General features: G+C 43.5%; 1 protein-coding gene across 2 annotated transcripts in view; it reads left to right on the top strand.

Annotated features, from left to right (window-relative positions):
• DENND5B (DENN domain containing 5B) overlaps positions 1-17894 on the top strand; it is a 132504-nt gene that overhangs the window by 38187 nt on the left and 76423 nt on the right. The window lies entirely within an intron of this gene.

Genomic DNA, 17894 nt, shown 5'->3' with positions numbered 1-17894 from the left:
GGTGTGTAAGATTGCAGCCTTAGTGTTTCTCTGCATGGAGAGTCAAGAAGAAAGAAAAGTGTAGGATCGTGGCTCTCATCTTGTACTTTCAGGGTGAACTTTCCAGATAGAGAATATGCATCATGAACAAAAGTCTGGAGAAGATGTGACTGGGTGACCTAAACAATTAACTTTAATCAGTATAGCAGATGCGAGAAATACATATGTTCTTACATACTTCCTGATAAGTAGGGTTGTATCATTTAGGGCTGGCTTGATAGATTGATCAATTAAAAATATTACGATTGACTCAAAAGGTGCCCCTTGTAATTAGTTAGCAGATGGAAATAATAATAATTAATACAAGTACTTATAAAAACCTATAGCAAGAGCCATCTTTAAAATGAAACATTTCTTCTTCGATGGGGGAGTGGAGAGTGCTTCTGCTAAGATGACGCAAGCTGCAACATAGGGGTACGTTATCTAAAAACCTATGTTTCTTTCTTTCCCCCCTCCCCCTTTGGAAGAATTAAGTGGGTGACAGTCCTACTAACAATGCAGTGTTTGAAGCACTGAAAAAACCCACCACCCTCACATCCAGTGCTGTTTGAAAAACATAAGGCACTATTCTTCCATTGATGGAAACTTCCCTTGAATGGATGTAGCAAACTTGCTGTTAGCATTAATGATAACTATTTGCTGTGCTTATCTCTGAGTTTTTGTACACCCTGGTTCTATCAAAATGGGGTAGGTTTTTCCTGGAGTTAATTCTTATATTTCTAGGTTTTTGACCTTTTAAAACATTCGAGTCTAAATGCATACCCAATGACACGCTCGCAGAAGTGGAGAATGGTAATACAGTTTCTTTTGCTGTTTCTATGGTAACTTTAGCAAGTTTCTAAACACATCAGGAGTGATCAAAAATTGCATCTGTATTGTGACTTGGTATTCATTTATTCTTTTCATCTGAATATTTAAGGTGCCTTTTTTATATATATCCGACACTCGAATGGGTGCTTCTATTACAGAAGCCTCCATCTAGCATTCCGTGTATATTGCACTGAAATAAACAGTAGTGTAGTGACAGGCTGTTCTTGGCATCTCCTTGAAAAGTCATGGGGCTGTGTCCAGTGACTGAGGGTCATCAGATGGGGAGGGGGGGATCGCGTTTCCATACCATCACTTTGCCTCCTGCTTCTGTCCCACAATAGGGCTGAGCACCTTATTTATTTATTTATTGCATTTTTATACCGCCCAATAGCTGAAGCTCTCTGGGTGGTTCACAAAAATTAAAACAATTCAAAGTATAAAACAAACTGTATAAAAACATGATATAAAATACAATATTAAAAAGCACAACCCCTTGAATTTGTTGCTATGTATTATCCCCATTTTAAATGTAAGTGTAAAAATAAATAAATAAATTTAAAGTGCTAAAAACAACAATGATCCAGCCAGGGTGGATGTGGTGGGAAAATGATTTTTTAGAATTAATTGAGATTCATCATATTAAACTCGTGACCCTAAATGGGTTGGAGGCTGCAACTCCCCTCCGTATTGTAATAATTTGGGTGGTGGTGGTGTGTGAATAGGGTGTCCCCCTCATGTCCTTCCCCCACCTCATTGATTCATCCCCCCCCCACCTCATCACCTTCCTCTTCCTTCACACTGGGAAGAAAGAGGAAGCAAGCAAGAGGAAGCCCATTCAGTGGCTCTTTTTATGGCACAACCTCTCCTACACATGGCAGGAAATAGCACCAATTAGTGATACAGACAGAAGAATCAGATTTTCCAGGTGGTATTTTGAAGCGGGGGAAAACAACAGAAGTGTCCCGCAAAGATCTATGTGTGGCCAGTTGCATAAACACTTGTCTGATGACACTCGTTGTGCTCTATGTACAGTGACGGCTGGTGGTTCTGGTGTTGGTGGGATGGTGAATTGGTTCCAGCCAGAACCTTGCTTTGCACCTTGGATAGCTCCTTTAGAATTCTGACTGGTTATGAGTCCAACCCAGAGCGGATTCACTGCCCCACTGACTTCAGAGGCACCAGCTTTCACTGTCTGTGCATCCTCCTCCCACCCCACTTCCCTGCTCAAAGGTTCCTCTGCTTGATTTCAAGTCATTCCTTTCCCACAGTTCCATACAACACAGCCCGCCCTGTTCTGGAGGGACCCCCAACCCTCTGGAAAGGCTTTTTGGGGTAGTGATGCAGGGGCTGCAGAGGGGAAGAGAAAGGCTGTTTGCGTGAGCTGCCTTCCACTTGCACAATCACTGGATACAACCGCTAGGAACAACTCCTGGAAATTTCTTCTGTCATGCGTGCAGCCGCTCACCAAACCTATAATTCACTTATTTGGGGAAGCATCCAAACATAAGCATCTATGCATGAAAGAACTAGCAACTTGGAGAGAAGACAAGGATACAAACCCTTCTAACTAGCATGACCTTTTAGAATTTCTTTTTCTTTTTTTCAGGGTGGCATATTCAAACATGTGACACTCCACCCCTACACTTTGAAATGGTTTAGCCCAGCAAGCAAGCACCATGTGATTCTCCTCACCATGTTAACATCCCTTGTTGGGATTCCTTGCATGCCCTGGGTAAGCTGTCTGCAGACAGCTTGAGTGTCTCCTAAATTTGAATAAAACGTGCACTGCATATACTTTTTCCCCCCTTTTTTTAAATGCAGAAATAACTGGTTCCTAATTTAGTCCTTCAGTAACCTCCTCAGATTTATGCTGCAGGCATTCTGCAGTCTTGCACAATTGATTATTTCTGCTTCTCCTCTTTTCTTTCCTTATCCACTGTGCTGGCAGGCAGAAGGTGATGAAATGAACTCTCTCTAGCCATGAATTCTTGTTTTGATGAAAGCATACTAGTTCCTGCTACGATACTGCCTGTGTGGACGTCCCAATAGAAACTGGAATGCTTTCAGCATATGTTTCAAAAGTGAACAGATGTGAACTCCGTAGGATTGGGAGCATTTCCAAAATGAAATCATGGAAAGCAGATGAGCTTGATGCGAACTTATCTGCTAGAGGTTTTTTTGCACAAGGTGGTTAAAATGGCTTTCTTGGTATTGTACATGGATCTGGGGGCGTTTGAGGCCTACACGCAGCATGTTTGCGAAACTACTGTGGACGCCACCACAAAATAGCTCCCATGGAGGATGTAGTTAGTCCCATAATGGCTGCTGTGGGGGCCTGGCTAATCAAATGAAGTGGTGTGTGGGAAATCATGAGGCTAGAGGCTGGGAGGGAGGGAGGGGACAATAGCAAGACAAAGGGGTAGAGGGGAGAGAAAGAGCAAGGCTAGAAGCTGGGAGTGGAGAGAAGCAGCCAGACAAAGGGCACCAGTAAGGCCTCAGCCAGACCTACAGGTTTAGCGTGACAGAGAGGTGAGGATCTCGCGATATTGTTATCGAAAGATCTCCCCCTCTGTTATATGCGCCACGAGATGGCCTCAGAGGAATAGGACGTTGCGCCCGCCATTTTGTTTTTTGTTTCCTTAAAGGAGAAGAGCGCATGAGCGCTCATGTGCAAAAGGTTAGGTTTTTTGTATTTAAAACTATTTTTCCTACTCCCTCCATCCCACCCCTGATGGGTGCAGAACTCCTGAGGAGCTCTGTGCCCCGTGCACGGTTCCCGGCTCCTTGCAAGTAACCACGAGGAGCCGGGACAAAACGCGACGCCTGCCTACACATTCCACAGTCTCGGGATCAGCCCGAGACCGCAGAAAAAGCGGGCTACAACTGTAGAGCGATATCCCGGGGAAAGGGAAAGATCATCCCTCCCTGCTCCCGGGATCCCCTATGCGTCATGTGGATGCACAGGGACGATCCCGGGGATATCCCCAGTATATCACCCTGTGTAGCTATGGCCTAAGTCATTTACGGAGCAAGTGGCCAAATTTCTGAATCTGGCTATTCTCACTAGACCACTCATGATTGTTTGGTCATTTCTTTTGAATTTACTGATTAATGTTTTTATGGAATTTGTATCCTCCCTTTTCTATTAACATGTGTTTTTATTAATATGTGTGTGCTTCACGTGTTGTATTAGTGGTCTGTTGACTGTAAATAAATTTTTATTTATTTATTTATTTATTACATTTTTATACAGCCCAATAGCCGAAGCTCTCTGGGTTGATTGATTGATTAATTGATTGATTAATTGATTGATAGCCAGTGATAGCCAGCAAGACGTGTGTGTGTGTGAATGGGAGAGAAAGAGCAAGGCTAGGGTTAGGAAAAGAGAGAAAGAAAAAGGCCAGAGATTGGGCAGGGAGAGAAAGAGCAAGGAAAGTGTTTGGGTGGAAAGAGATGGCAAGGCTAGAGCCTGGGAGTGGAAAGAGCAAAGGGGAAAGGTCTGCAGAGATGGGAAAGATTGGGTGGGATCAGGAAGCAACTCTTTCCTTCTCTTCCTGTCTGCTGAAGAGCTGATCAGCAGTAGTCTCAGCAGCAGGAGGAAGAACCTGGCGCCCTAACTTTTTTCATGGTTTTTATTAAAAACAAGTGTTTGAAGATGGCAAGAAATGGAGATTTTGCAGGTGTCATTGGGGAGCCCTGGATTAAGTTTCCCCAGGGCCAGTGGTGACTTTCATACGAAAGTTAGAGAGAGGAGAGGCTGTCCTTAATTTTGATCTCTGTAACGTAATTCAAAGTGAGTGCAGAGCCTTAGACAGAAGTGATACTAAATCCAAGGGACGGCTTGCTGTTTTTATCCTCTCATGTTTAAAAGTTAAATGTTGTAGTGGATGACCCTTTATAGGCTACAGCCTTCAAGGCTGGATTACATAATTGCAGCCGGCTAAAGGAGTCTGCATATCCTCTCACTGAGAGGGCGTCTCTGCATGTTTGTGCTTGGGTTCAGAAGCAATTAACCTCCTGCCTGGTTGCTCACACTGATAAGAATCTGTCTACCTGTTTACACATTCCATTTGGCTGGCATTTTTTAGACCCAACAGTCCAGCTTGTTGCTGTTTTTGTAGATTTCTAGTGATTTTCCTCTTCTTCTGCTTCTGGTCCGACAATCGGAGTATCTTCTTGTTGGGTTAAGGCAGGGATGTGGAACTGCCAGCCCCCGTGGAGGCTCCACAGAACCTCTTTGAATTCCTCCAGAGGTGGGACTTGGCCTCCAAGCTCCAGCCTCATGAAGGAATCCCTGCTGTCATCTCCAATTGAAGATAATAGCAGGGATTCTCCTGCATTGGTCCCTCAATGGGATGAGAGTGGCAGACCACCTCTGGGGAAATCTTTCAAGACTCACATGCTGAGGATGTGTTGGATTAAAGCTGGTGGTAGGCAGGGTGACCCCCTTTTCTCTCCTTCCTGCCCAATAGGTTGCAGGAGGGCCATAAGAATAACCATGCTGGATCACACCAAGGGTTCATCTAGTCCAGCACAGTGGCCAACCAGCTGTCGACCAGGAACTCACAAGCAGGACACAGATGCAAGAGCACCCTCCTACCCATGTTCCACAGCAACTGGTTTATATAGGCTTACTGCCTGATACTGGAGGTAGCACATACTGTAGCTACCAGGACTAGTAGCCATTGATGGCCTTATCCTCCTGGAATTTATTCAACTCCCTTTTAAAGCCATCCAAATTGGTGGCCATCACTACGCTATATCTCTTATGGTAGTGAATTCCATAGTTCAACTCTGCATTGTGTGAAGAAGTCATTCCTTTTATCGGTCCTGATACTCCAACCAATAAGTTTCATAAGATGACGCTGGTTACTAGTATTATGAGAGAGGGGGAGAAATGTCATGCCAGTATAGGCTGACACTGCAATATGAACTGTTGGAACCTACTCTGTTGAAAAAATAAGAGTTTGTGCATATAGGCAGTAAGCCTATATGCACCAATTGCTGGGCAGCATGGGTGGGAGGGTGCTGTTGCACCGTGTCCTGCTTTGTTGGTCCCTGGCCAACAGCTGGTTGGCCACTGTGTGAACAGAGTGCTGGACTAGATGTACCTTGGTCTGATCCAGCAGGGCTCTTCTTATGTTCTTAAGTTTTAACTGAATGGAAACATAGGCCTGAGCAGTGGGCTTATGCTGCCTAATATTCCCGCTGTAGGAGCTAAACAAATCACAGGCCTTCTGTCCATGGTTTGTTTAGCATGATGTCCAGCTCTAGCTTGTTTGGGTGTTGGGGAGACAACAGCAAAGGTCCTAGTTTGTACATCATGATATAGAAACAATGGATGGGAGGTCCATGATTTGTTTTGCCACTCCTGCTTGCAGTGAGATGATCGGGCAGCATTTGCAAACATGCTGCTCGTAAACGATAAACCAGGGTTGCCCCGGATCTCCAGCTTATCATGATATGTGAACTGGGTCATAGACTGTTGCTATCATCTTATGCAACATGACCTAGATCAACCAACCTGGTGTTCTCCAGATGGGTTGGACTGCAACTCCCATCATTGTAGAAAGTCACCTTGTAGTGGGGGGGGGGGGGAAACAGTGGCACAAATACCAAGGAGATCTAAATCCGCCAGAGCTTTGCAGAGGCTTTTGTGCAGTTAGCATGATACATCATTTGAAGTCCCTGCAACAGTACACTCATTTGTTTATGATGATGGTAATTTAAGAGATTAAAAGGTCAGATGATTCAGAAGCTTTATTCAGTTGTATAATCCTTACATGCATAATTGAATGAACAGCACTTCAGTTTATCTACTACTAATCTCTGATTTTGGTAAAGAGAAGATGATTGAGTACTCTGAATTCTTTTCTTCTGTTTTAATCCGTACTCCGTGATTGCACAAGCTTTTAAAAAAGAGATTCTGTTGATAAATGAAAAAACAACAAAATAAGTTTTGGGACTCTTGTTTAAGGTGATTTGATTTCAGAACTACGGGAAGGGAGAGAAACTACTTGATGGCTTGCAGAAAGCTGCATGAAGCCAGGTGTGAGTTGCTGGCTTTTCACAGACAGGACTCCTGTGCCTCTTATCAGTGGTGTGGCAAGCTTCATCTGTTCAATTTCTTCCTGCCATGGACTTGTCAATGGCTTGTGAGACCCTCCAGAGAATAGGAGGGAATGGGTGATAACCTATAGTTCTGGTTGTGGATCAATGTGGGCGTTGGAAGTGGGGCCGGAAGGAAAGGAAAATGTGGGCTCAACGGTTGCATCCCCACCCCCTTTTAAATGAAAGATCTGATAATGGATTGCTTGTGATTACCTGTAGTTGCACCCTTGAGCTGGAAAATTACAGCTGTAGCCACCAGCCCATTGCATTCTGTAATGCTGGGCAACTAGTGGCCCTACAGATGTTTTTTTTAAACAACAACAACACAACTTCCCCTAGCTTGAATCTAGCAATCAGTAAATCATGGGTGGTCCCAGACAAGGCTTTTATTGTGGAATTTCCCTGCGTCATTGATGGAATTTTACAGAGGGTCCAGAAGTTGTCATCTTACACTTATAACCCTCCTGGGGTTTCTCATTGCTTCTTCCATCTTTTTTTAAACTGCAGAAAATGCAGTATAGAGATAAAGAGGGAATCATTGCACAATGCCTTCCGATTGATAGTGCTTGAAGCCATCTGGCGCTAGAGTCTAGAAGCGCCCTAAGTGATCTACAGTCAATCCAAGCCTATAAACTCAGATTTTGAAGTGGGGCGGGGGGATGCTAAAGTTTTAAAGCACATGAGGAGAATCAGTACAGAACAGCCAGAACCTAAAGTTCTAGCTTAATACAGTGATAGGCACCCTTTGTAGGTTGTGGGACACTTGGCAATTTTAAGAAACTGTCCTGGGGACCATCACAAAATGGCTGCCGTGGCAAAGGACAAGTGTCCTACCCGAAGGACTGAGTATAAGGCAGACGTGGGAGCTGAGCCCCAACAAGTTAAATAACTATTTTATAGTCTTAGTTTTTAGCAGCAATCTCAGCTGCAGGTAAGTAAATGCGTTAATTAAATAATTAGGGCACCTTGGCAGGCCCCAAGAAAGGTGTCCAGGGTGGATTGGTGCCCATGGGTACCACATTGCCAACCGCTGGCTTAATATTTATTCTTACGCTTCTATACCACCCAATAGCTGAAGCTCTCTATACTTAAAGCTGTACTGTAATGTGCTTAGTTATTTTTTGAACAAAATGTAGACTTTGGGGCTTAATGAACCCACTGCCTTTTGCATTCACAGGCCAAAACGCAAGTTAAAAATTGAGCAAAGGAGTGTGGAATATCCCCCTACCCTGGTGCCTGCAGCCTGGGTTCAGTAGCCCTGTTTGAGGCTTCCTGCCCTGAATTTTCAGAGCATCCTGTAAGCAGTATTTGTAATCTCCAGAGCCAGTGCTGCTGAACAACCTCCATTAATTTCAACAGTTCTCCCGCTGGACCAAAACCAATGCAGGTTCCTCAGTGACAGTGCTCTATGGCTGGTGCTCTGTGACACTTTGAGCTCACTTCTTGCCTTTTTTTTTTTTAAAGCAGCATTAAACAGTGTGTGCATAAACATCAGCAGCTCATGCCTGTGGTGCTGTGTAAACCAGTGATGCGCTGCAGCGGGCTGAACAGCTGGCTCCGCTTATCCCCGATATAAATCACATGTTGTAGGCAGGGCTTTCTTGCTGAGATGGATGACAGCACTGAGCCTGTGATTTGTGTTGGTAGATTTCTTATTTGCAGGTCTCTTTGAATAACGCCTAAATTTAAAAAGTTTTCTATTTTCAGAGAGTGTTTCAAGGTTCGCAGTGCTTTCTCCTGCTGCTTACCCAAAGTCTTTCTTTTAGCAGCCTGTTCTTCAACCTGGCGTCCTCCCGATGGATTGGGACTACAACCCCCATCATTCCCAGCCAGCATGGCTGGTCAGGGATGATGGGGGTTGTGGTCCCAACCCTTCGGGAGTCTGCCAAATTGGGGAAGGCTGCTTTTAGCATCTATCAATTGTCTCTCGCATCTTTCAGTGCAGCGGGGCTGGCATTTTCCAGGTTCGTTGCATCCACATGTCTCTAATTTTAGCCTTGGCCCTCTTCAAAGAAGAAAAGGGTTCTCCCTCATAGAACTGGGAATGACATGGACAGCAGTTGTCAGCCTGGCCCCCATACAAACTGATTTCTGCTCTTCTTTTTTTTCCCATTTCTTTTTTGTGCTGGAAGGGAGCCTGTGCAGAATTGTGTCAGGACTAATCGGCATTAAGCCAGCATCGAGAGGGCGGCGGCAGGAGGGCGGCAATAGCAAAGGGTGGGGGTGCACTTTAATAAGAATACGGCTTGGCTTTTAGATGCAGCTGCATGCGTCGGGTGAGGACGGGGGATTGGGGAGAAGCGTTTTACGCCTCTGTTTGTGCTCTCAGCTTGCCAAATCTCAGCGGCTGCGTCATAAACAAATACAGTATGATATGTGGGGGAAGGCAGCCCAGAAAAGGCAAGCTTTCTATTTGGAGAGTGCCTGCCTGCCCTTCTCCACTGGGGCCTGTCCTCTTGTTTGCTGCATGCCAAGGTACAGAGCTTTTGGAATGTAAATTCCAGCCTTGCGCTTCTTACTGGTGTGCCAATTTTAAGCTGGCGGTGCCCATTGAGACTGAGATCCGGACACAGAAGGAATGCCGCAGCTGGAGATCAACTATTTATAGGATGCCTCTTCATATTTTAACCCTTTGCAAAGTGTGGGTCTAGAGACTTTGAGGTAAAGATGGGGGTACCTCTTCTGAGCATATGAGAAAAGCTGGCTTCTCTTTGTTGTGTCTATTCCCCCTCCTCCAGTAGCAGTATACTTAAAAGATGTGAAGCAAAAGTCTGATTCTTATGACCTTGAATGGTTACTGTGCTTCTTTTTTTGCTTAAAACGCCTCTTCTGTGTAATGTTTCACCTGTAGCACTCTTGAGATGTATATCTCTCTTGTTCAAAATCTACAGACGTTCGTAAATGTTCATTTTTTACACATATTGCAGAAAGTGCTTGAAGAGTGGCTGTTCTGTTTCTAAAGCAGTGTGCTCTCTCCTTTCTCCTGCTGTATGGCCTAGTCTGGGAATTGAAAACAAGACCTCTTGCACCCAAAAGCAAGAAACATACCCCTAGGCCCAAAAGCCTGACCCTTGAGTTAGATATTTTTAAGAATAGCACCTCGAGTGACATTTATTTCTTCACGAGATTTATATACTGCTCTGTATCTAACAAGATTCCTGAGTAGTGAACAATACAAGAAAGAAAAAAGAATCAAAATATAGAATTAAAAAATGTAAAATCCAATTATGCTGATAAAACTGTGGCTGGTCAGTCAGGGAAGGTGTTTTAAAATAAATGTTTTCCGAAGTCACTGGAAACAAAACTGATTTATTCATTACATTTTTTCGTCCAAGGAACCCAAGGAAGCATACATAATCCTCCTCCCCATTTTATCCTCACAACAACCACCCTGTGAGGTAGGCTGGGCTGAGACTTTGTGACTGGCCCAAAGTCACCCAGTGAGCTTCCATGGCCGAGTGGGGACTAGAACCCAGATCTTCCCGACTTCCAGACCAGCCCTCTAGCCACTATACCGCACTGGCTCTCACTACGCCTATGTCTGTCTGACATCAATAGTAGAGGAGTTTCACAGAGAGGGAGCTCAGTAGGCTGACGGGTCTATTCTGAATGGACTCCAAAAGGACCGCAGGTCGATGTGGAACCACCAGGAGCACTTCATTTGATGACCTCAGTGACCCGGCAGGCTTGGACAGGATGGTGTACTTGCTCAGACCTAATATACACGGACTTGGAACCCATAACAAGACATCTCTGTTTCCAGTCACTAGTGCATACCTCCCTCCTCCTTTCACTGTGTTTCCTTTTGGAAAAGCAACTTAGTGCAAGGAAGAGATATACGTGTTTGTTATAGGAAAGAATTGGTGAGTGAAAAGGGGAGATGCATGCAATCACGCAAAGCGAACTTGGAAGCCTGCAGACACTGTGCCTCATGTTTTTGTAAAATTTAAATATACGTAATTTTCTATTTGACAAAAAACCCTCAAAAGAGTGTGTACAGGATGAAGCACTCAGATTGGAGGCAAACTGTCTTGGCTTGCATAGTTTGTAGAGGGTTTGGGTTACTTAGTCAATTTTTCATAAGGATGACTCCTTGTAAAATCTTTCGTGTTTTATTACGGTGTAATCTACATTTTAATGGCCTTCGTAGCTCAGGTTCAGCATTGCCCTTCAACCCCCAACCTCCCATGTTTACTTATTCTCTGAACTTTGCTTTTAAAAAAGTTTCCCTTGAAGTCCCAAAAGTGAACAAAACACAATTAAAACTTGCAGTGTCATATTAGTTTGCACAGCTTGATTACTCAGTATAGACTGTGTGTGTGTATGTATTTGGTGTAGCACACCACCCCTTTTTTATGGTACACCTGATAGCAGGTTGGGCACCAGTAACCTGGCCATAAGTAGGTACTGCAACTGCCAGGCAGTATTTATAAGCACACTGATTATAGTTATTACCTTGAAACATGAATGGTAATGACTGTAATATACAGCTGGTGCAGCACAGTGACTAAGAATGTGAGCTGTGAATGAGGGAATCTCCAACTCATGGTCAAAGTGAGATTTGAATTTGTTATGCGACGCTAGGAAAGTTGCTCTCCACCCTCTGCAGTATGGGGTTGGTGATGTGGGCCTACCAGACAGGATTGTTGTAAGAATTATGATGATGATGGCAGTTCTCCTTTCTCCTCCCAGTGATTAAAGATCCTGTGTTGTTGTTGTTTTGTTTCGTTTTTATTTAGTTACAATAGATACCGTTCCCCATTCAAGAATTTTGGAGCGGTGAACAAATACAATAAAAGGATAAAAACTAAAAACAGAATAAAAACACATTAAAAATATTTTTAAAAGAAACAAAGTGCAAATAAAACCACAGGGGGTCATTATAAACTTCTCCTGTTAACCTTCAAAGCTTTTCACGGTCTAGCTCCTTCCTATCTCTCCTCTCTCATCTCACACTATTGCCCCGCTCGTGCTCTTCGCTCCTCTGATGCCATGTTTCTCGCCTGCCCAAGGGCCTCTACTTCCCTTGCTCGGCTTCGTCCATTTTCGTCTGCTGCCCCTTACGCCTGGAATGCTCTTCCAGAACATTTGAGAACTACAAGTTCCACCGCAGCTTTTAAAGCTCAACTAAAAACTTTTCTTTTTCCTAAAGCTTTTAACACTTGATGTTGTGCAGACTTCTACTGTTACTTTCTACTGTTAGTTTACCCTACCCTGTGCCTGCTTACCCTACCCTGTACCTGTTTGCATTCTCTTCCCCTCCTTATTGTTTTACTATGATTTTATTAGATTGTAAGCCTATGCGGCAGAGTCTTGCTATTTACTGTTTTACTCTGTACAGCACCATGTACATTGATGGTGCTATATAAATAAATAAATAATAATAATAATAATAATAATAATAATAATAATAATAATAATAATTAAGGGAAGTCTTCTTGAAACGGCTCTGGGAGGAATGCAAAGTTATGAACATAAGAAGGGCCCTGCTGGATCAGGCCAAGGGTCCATCTGGTCCAGCACTCTGTTCACACAGTGGCCAACCAGCTGCCGACCAGGGAACCACAAGCAGAATGTGGTGCAACAGCACCACCACCCCACCCAAACTTTGCACCTGCCTGACCTCCAGAGGCAGGGAATTCCATAGGAAGGGCCACCACACTGAAGGCTCTTCTCCTGGTGGACTCCAATTAGACCATTTTGTTGTTTGTATTAGATTGTGAGGCTCCGAGAGCTGAATTCAATTTTGGAGAAGGTCTCACAGGCTTCATTCAGGGGTGGGCCTGGCTGAAGGTATACATGTTGGGGCCAAATTTACAAAAAATACCAGCATATTTTACTTAAAGCTCTCGCTTCCAGTAACTAAACCTTAGGAGAGACATTTCAACCCTCAAAAATCACAACAAGAACAACAACAATAAAAATCCAGAAATGCTGGGAAATTATCAAACAGTTGGTGCTTGGGAAAAGGAGGTGGCACCAGTGGGAGGATGTGGGCCCTTTTGAGGAGTCCCTGGGGGGCGGATTTAGCTTCAAGTTGCTCACCCTTGCTATACATTCTTCGCTGAGAGTAAATCCCATCAAACTCAATGGGATTGACATTTAGGTAGAAATGCATAGAATTGCATTGTAAGGCTATTTTGGCAAGGCAAAATGATGTTTGTTTGTTTAATCACTCATTAGCTACTACTAATAACGTAAAACCCTTCACAGTGTCTAAAGTCTTAATTAGGGATGGGTGAACTCACCTGCGTCCAATTCGTCGCAAGCCGGTCCACCCTCATCTGGAACCTCCATTGTGTGCAAAAAAGTAGGCTCTGGAAATTACGTAATTCCCCCCGCTGCGTAAATGGCATTTACTCTTGCATAAATGGGGCCTTTATAGCTGTCATTTGTGCAGCGGGGGAAATTACATAATTTCTGGAGCCTCCACTGTCGCGCACAATGGAGACTAGACCCAGTCGGGCCTAATCTTAATAAACATTTATTTCTGTAGTCTTGAGTGTTTACCCGGTGGTCAGCTGCAATTTGGCATCAATCGTTTGTAACGATGTAGTTCTAATGACTTGCTTTTCCATGCTTCTGTGGGAGGTGTGAGATGTGGTCTTGCCACAGTCTTAAAAGCAATCGTGTCGTTATAGGGCAGCTACTACTGTCTTGGCTTTGTCAGAAGACGGCCGTGGGATGGACAGATGGGGTATTGTGTCTGTATTCTGTTCTCTTGGCAGAAAGCCAAACTTGACAGCTCATTTTGTGTAAAAAAGAAAAGAAAATACAAGATAAGTTTCAGATCTGGGGGCAGTTGTTTGGGTTGATAAATATTTACAGTGGTGCACAGACTCTTTTGTGTACTGTGCATGCATCACTGTATTCAGAGAATACTATACAAGAAGATTTAAATACATGAAGATATACATAAAAATGCAGTTGAGATACATAATTGCTTTAACATTTATATAGAACATTGATAAAAACATTTAAACCAATACAACACCATAATTAACAGTCCGGGCAGCACAATTACTCAGAAGGCTGGAGTGAAGAGTTGGCTCTTCAATTGCCATCTAAAGCTTGTTACACTTGGCGCCTTCCAAATACTGCAAATAAATGGGAAGACTGTAGATCAGGGGTGTAGGACCTCAGGTCCTGGGGCCAGAACTGGCCTGCCTGGAACCCCAAACTATTCCCAGATGGCCATGCCCCTTTCCTTTCATCTCCGGTACTTCTTGCTTCTCAAATAGCAAGGGGGGAAAAGCCAAAGGCAAGAGGTGGAACCAAAGATATATCTTAGAAAATATTTAATGTTTTTGTCAATGTGTTTCAGACTATTATAGTCCTTGTTCAGGGCAATTCAAGTAAGAGTATAATTTCAATTTTCTCTAGAGCAAAATTATCTCCTGTGTTTTGCAACTTCTTGCTTTTCCCCTACCCCAACTTACCACCTATTGTTTGGTGGTTTACTTCCTCTTACACAATATAAGCTAAAGTGTACTAGTATTTTGGATCCACCCTCTTTTGCCTTTGGCTAAACCTGGACTGCGGCACGCAAGAGCTTCTCCAAAACTGAATTTGGCCCTTGGGCTGAAAGAGGTTCAACACGGCTGCCCTAAAGGATCTGAGCCCAGGATATCTTAAGTACTGTTGCCAGCTGTATGAACCTACACTTAGATCGACATTAGAGGCTCTTCTCTGATTCCTTCTGCCATCTGAAGTGCCGCAGGAGGTCAGGGCCTCTCTGGTCATGGCTCCACATCTGTGGAATCGCCTTCTGAGAGAGACCTGTTGGCCTTTCACAGTGCTGGAGAAGCACGGCTCTTTTATAAAGCATTTGGTGGGGAGGGGCCTTTATAATGATGGTTTATTGCATCTCATATGTTAGTAGTTTTATTGTATATGTTGATAAGTTTGAGAGAATTGTAGCTGCGTTCTAAAGACAGAAAGGCACGGTATAAATACCTTTATAAACCATCATACGTTTTAAAACTGTGTGATACTGCATACATTTGTTGTTTAGTTTTCTTCTTCTTTTTTATTAGTCTTCTTGGGGGGAAAAACCTTTATTTTGGACTCTGGTTACCATAACATCTCACACAAGCATCTGTTTATAAATATATGGGTGGAAGATACAGATGTAGATGAGAGCATTTTGGTTCGTATCTGTTTATGGCAGGGGTGGACAACTTGTGGCCTTCCACAGTGAAGGCTGGTGATTGACTCCTGTGTCATGGGGCGGTAAATCTATGCCAAGTTTCAGTCAGAAATCTAAAGGAGCACTTTGGATACCTCCTTTAGAATTCTGACTGAAACCCAGATTTACCGCCCCACTGACAATGGAGCCACCAGTTTCAACTGGCCCTCCAGATGTTTTGGCCTAAAAGTCCCACCAGCCCTTGCCAGCATAGCCAGTGTTGAGGCATGATGGGAATTATAGGACAAAACATCTGGAGGGACCACAAGTCACCCTCCCCCTGGCTTATGGGAATACAGGAACGGAATAGCAAGCTGTGCTTCCGAACCGCTCTTGTTGTTGAAGGTGTTATATCCACTACATCGTTGGTAACTTCCAGGGTTTTGGTTTTAAAGAAAAACACTTTCTAGATGAGTTGTAAAAGACGAAAGGACTTGACAGCCGTGTCTGAGCTTGCTCCATGACAGGCTGAGGGGGGTTAGGATACACAGAGAAGCTGATTGCTTGAACAAGCATTGACAGCCTCTAGAAAGGAGGTCACAGAGACGTGGATTAAGAAACAAGGCACAGGGAGAATCATCTCTCCCCTATAAGCCTTGTGTAACCTGGTTTGCTTATTCCATGCAGAGACAGAATCATGTTAGTAATGTTAGGATTATTTATGCTTTATTCTCATATTTTCTACCCTGCTTTTTACTCTCTCATTGGAGCCCCAAAACCATAAGCATGTTTTCTGAATGTTAAATGGCTTGGGGCCTGGTTATCTGAAGGAACGCTTCTTCCCATATATACCTGCTCGGACCCTAAGATCATCTTCAGGGGTTCGTCTCTGTGAGCCCCTGCCAAAAGAAGTAAGGCAGGTGCTACCAGGAGAAGGGCCTTCTCTGCTGTGGCACCCCAGCTGTGGAATGAGCTCCCTAGAAAGGTTTGCCTGGCACCTACATTATACTCTTTTTGATGTCAGATGAAGACCTTTTTATTTTCTCAGTGTTTTAATAATTTATCAACTTAATTTTAACTTTGCTGTTTTAAATTTGTATTTTAAATCTATTATTTTCTGCATTGTTGCTTGGTTTTATTGTGCTTTTATATTGGGCCTGTTCAGAAGACACCTTTAACCCTGCTGGTTAAGGCTTTTGGTTAAGCAGCAGGGTTTAACGTGTCTTGTGTGATGCATTTTGTTAAACCCTGCTCACTCACTAATCACAGTGGGACTGTCTGCGGCAGGATTAGCGACTCTAACCATGGTTTAAAGTGTTGTGTGCGACAGCACGGCTTGCGGTTGGTGCTAACCCCAGAGAACCACAGCTTTGCTAACCACAGAGCCTGAAGTGTCGTCTGAACAGGCCCATTGTGGTTTTTTATATTGTGGTTTATTGCATACCTTGATTTGTACTTGATGATTTTAATTTTTGCAAACCGCCCAGAGAGCTTTCGCTATTAGGCAGTATAGAAATGCAATAAATAAATAAATAAATAAATAAATAAACAAACAAACTCACTAACAAATACCTTCTTGGTTGTTGTTTTTGAACAGCTTTGGTTTGGAGTAGCTCAATAAACCAGGGGTGTCAAATCTCTTCCAGCAGAGGGCCAGATTCCATCTTGGAGAAGCTCTGGGGCGCTGCGTTCCAGTGGTGGGCAGGAATGCAAAGGGGGAAAGGCCAGAATATCAAAAATGCCAGCATAGTTTAGCGTAAGGCTTATACTGCCAATAAATAAGTCTTAGGAAAGGCATTTCAGCCTTTAAGAATGGAGTGAAGTACAAAAGTTGGGAAACCAGCAAATGAGTGATGACTGGGGGGGAAGGGGGGGAACGGTCAGGAAAAAGGGATGTAGTGACCAGGGGAACCCAGACGGGCCACATTTGGCCCACTTGGGTTGAGGTTTAATTAGGGCTGTTGGAGGAATCTGCAACAGATTCAACTGAGTTTGGATTTCTATGAATCTGACTCGCAGATAGCGCAGCAGACCGCCTTTTCCCAAGTCACACAGATCTTGCCAACTTGCAGACTTTTTAAAAAAAACTTTGGGGGGGAGTTGTGCAAATACACATTTGCGCAAGTGCACATTTGCAAAAAGGAGTAAAATCCTTGTACATCCCTAAAAATTCTGGTATATCCTATTTTGTTTCTTTTATTGTTCGCAGCTCTGAAAACTGTCTAGATGTGAAGTGATATACAAATGTCATAAATAAATAAATAAATAGCATGAATATTTTTTTAGAAATCTGATTCTGCCGTTGAGCAGACACTTGACAATCTGCCAAACATAGTCAGAATGGATTTAACAAAATCTGTACATCGCTAGGTTTAACAACCCTACATTAAACACTTACATTGAGATAAAGACCACTTTGATTGGATACTGGACTTGTTCAGACAATAATAATAATAATAAATTTATTTCTTACCCGCCTCTCCATCCTGATCGCCTCTCCACACTAAGCTATGGTTACCCTTTTGCAGCAAGTGGCTAGTGAGCATGATTAAACTGTGGTTATGTAGCCACCATGGTTAGGAATGGTTCACATGACATGCTAAGCCATAATGTTGAGCTCAAAATGCTTAACCACTGTGGCTTACCATGTCATCTGAACAGGGTCACTGGTTTGGAGCTAACCAGGGTTAGCACACTCACCAGTGCAGACCTAGATGAACCAATAATTTGACATGGTATAAACCGGTTTCCTATGTTCCTTCCTATGATGCAGTTGTAATAAAATTAATTTGAAGATGCTTCAGGT

This window comes from Elgaria multicarinata, chromosome 9, assembly GCF_023053635.1.
Source record: "Elgaria multicarinata webbii isolate HBS135686 ecotype San Diego chromosome 9, rElgMul1.1.pri, whole genome shotgun sequence".
NCBI classification, from domain to species: domain Eukaryota; kingdom Metazoa; phylum Chordata; class Lepidosauria; order Squamata; family Anguidae; genus Elgaria; species Elgaria multicarinata.
This window is presented reverse-complemented; position numbering and strand designations above follow the sequence as displayed.